Source organism: Tubulanus polymorphus, chromosome 8 (assembly GCF_964204645.1).
Source record: "Tubulanus polymorphus chromosome 8, tnTubPoly1.2, whole genome shotgun sequence".
In the NCBI taxonomy this organism is placed as follows: Eukaryota; Metazoa; Nemertea; class Palaeonemertea; order Tubulaniformes; family Tubulanidae; genus Tubulanus; species Tubulanus polymorphus.
In genome coordinates this window covers 15,034,853-15,037,870 of record NC_134032.1, presented here as the reverse complement: position 1 = coordinate 15,037,870, position 3,018 = coordinate 15,034,853, and the positions used below count along the sequence as shown (strand labels likewise).

At 37.6% G+C, this 3,018-nt stretch overlaps 1 long non-coding RNA gene across 1 annotated transcript; it reads right to left on the bottom strand.

Annotated features, from left to right (window-relative positions):
• Positions 1-886: 886 nt before the first annotated feature.
• Positions 887-2,743, bottom strand: LOC141910112 (uncharacterized). Its single transcript, XR_012619834.1, has 4 exons — positions 2,550-2,743; positions 2,256-2,467; positions 2,099-2,173; positions 887-1,912 (listed from the first exon to the last, which is right to left on the bottom strand). It is a non-coding gene; the product is annotated as an uncharacterized LOC141910112 (long non-coding RNA).
• Positions 2,744-3,018: the final 275 nt, after the last annotated feature.

Genomic DNA, 3,018 nt, shown 5'->3' with positions numbered 1-3,018 from the left:
CGGAATCAGAACTAATAGTCCGGGTTCCAACCCGGTGCACCCTCTATTCAGCATCAGGACCTCTCAGATTCAGTGTCATTAAATACTGGGTTCGGGACACCCTGTACATCCTCTATTCAGCATCAGGACCACTCTGAATAAGTGTCAGTAATAACTGGATTCCAACCTGGGGCACCCTTAGACATCCTCTATTCAGCATCAGGACCTCTCAGATTTAGTGTCAGTAAAAACTGGGTTCACACCTGGGACACCCCTGTACATCCTCTATACAGCATCAGGATCACTCTGAATCATTGCAGTTATTACTGGGTTCGAACCTGGGACACCCCTGTACATCCTCTATTCAGCATCAGGACCACTCTGAATCAGTGTCAGTAATTACTGGGTTCACACCTGGGACACCCCTGTACATCCTCTATTCAGCATCCATCAGGACCACTCTGAATCAGTGTCAGTAATAACTGGGTTCGAACTCGGGGCACCCCTGTCCATCCTCTATTCAGCATCAGGACCACTCTGAATCAGTGTCAGTAATAACTGGGTTTGAACCTGGGACACCCCTATACATCCTCTATTCAGCATCAGGTCTGCTCTGGTTGTAAAGAATGCCGCATGTTCTGTACCACACGGGTTGATCACCGGTTCGAATTTTGTCTTTCCCAAACAATGAGATGAAATAAATATTCATTTACAAAAAAATAAACAAGTTAAGGCAAAGTCACAACTTATAAAAACACAAGAGACAGAAATCAAAATGAAGAAATCAAACGTAATTAACACAAACAGATGGAAAACAAGAATGAGATACAACATAAACAAATCAGTTTATAGAAATTTACTACAGCAAAATTATTAAATCGCAAACATAAAACGCAAGTAAACAAAAATAGACCGAAATTAAAATGAATGAATCAAGGGGAAGACGCAAAGTCTTAACAACATGTTACAATACACACTATGGAACCGAGTGCTGCACATTATCAGTTCCATCACAAAACAACATCATCAACACTTATAAAACGATCTAAGATATTTAAACAGTTTTACTTTCATTAGAACAAAATAATAATATAATTGAACATTATCGGATACAAGTTGTTCAAGTCAAACAAAAGAATTCCCAAGAAGTCGTGACTCCGATTACAGATAGAATGAGTCTCTGCAGCAGTGAACAGTACTCAGTCTATGAATATCCTCGATGCATGAAGTCAATATCTGAGTTTTACATCCTCAACAGTGAAATACAACACCTCATTTATTTACAAAAGATAAAACGCAAAGTCGAAATAAACAAACACAGACATAAGTCAAGACCAGGACACAACCAAAACAAGATGTCCGAATATGCAAAAGGATTCTCCAGAAGTCCAAAAATGCGGTAATGAATTCTCAAGTAGTGCAAACACGCAGGAATTTATTTACAAAATTATTTACAAAAGATAAAACGCAAAGTCGTAATAAACAAACACAGACATAGGACACACCCAAAACAAGATGTCCGTATGTGAGAAAGAATTCTCCAGAAGTGCGGACACGCGGGAATGAATTCTCCAGTAGTCCGAACACGCGAATGTATTCTCCTGAAGTGCGGACACGCGGGAATGAATTCTCCAGTAGTCCGAACACGCGAATGTATTCTCCTGAAGTGCGGACACGCGGGAATGAATTCTCCAGTAGTCCGAACACGCGAATGTATTCTCCTGAAGTGCGGACACGCGGGAATGAATTCTCCAGTAGTCCAAACACGCGAATGTATTCTCCTGAAGTCTGAACACGAGAATGTATTCTCCAGTAGTCTGAACATGCGAATGTATCTCCAGAAGACGGAATAGCGAATAGATTCTCCAAGTTCCAGCCTCCTAATGTAGCCATCTGAATCTTACAAATTCAACATGACTTCAAACATTTTAACCTAGAAGACAAATTAAACATCAAATATTAAGGATATTTTCAACAGTCAATAAATCATTAACATGTCATTTAACAATTACAATTTATACATGATTCATAGTCAGTTCAGACTAATGTTCATGTTAAATATGAATAAATCATCATTTTTTAAACTTGAAAACATTATGAATACAATTCTAATATTTACCTGATTTAGAGTCATTTCAGACAAATGACTTGATTTGTCCTCTGTAACTTTGTTCTGGTAACGACAGAAACCTTTCTACAATGATAAAACATGAAATATAAATTACCGTCTTCATTTTTGAGATCCTTCCTATTTAGAAATTGTGTTTCAATTATACCTGATTTATAGTCAAATTCAGATGTATGACTGATCCTTGTTCTGGTGGAACTTATAGTAAACTGTGCTCTTGAATTGGTAGCATCTCTCTAAACTGCCAACTTCCTTTTTCTCTGGACTTTTGACAATGATATCTTCAAATTGATATCTCCGTTAAGGCGTTTCCACTTTCTGCGGTAAGGCATGTCTAATGACAGAAATCTCTTCGCCTTCCTACAACAACAAAACATGAAATATGAATTACTATCTTCATTTTTGAGACCCCTCCTTCTTAGAAATTGTGTTTCAATTATACCTGATTTATAGTCAAACTCAGACATATGACTGATGCTTGTTCTGGTGGAACTTATAGTAAACTCTTGAATTGGAAGCATCTCTGTAAACTGCCAACTTCCTTTTCTCTGGACTTTCTTATATTCAACAATGATATCTTTACATTTCATTGTTTTCTCTGAGCTCTTGTTTACATTGTTTATATTTTCATTTACAATTAATTGTTTTTTTCCATGACAAACAATAATAACACGAATGTCACAAACAGCTAACATTTTACCTCAATGAACCCGCGGGTGTCTTCATGTTTTTAGTGCCATTTCATGCAAGTGCTTTAGTGAATGGACGCATGCTCAGTGCAAGTGCTTTAGTGAGAGACATCAGGTGTAAAGTGAGATGTCAACTGTTTTCGCGATTCACGATGATCGCGATCATCTATTTTACAGCGATTCAACCTGGAAAGAATCAACTTCAATAGTTTTAAGCTTTGT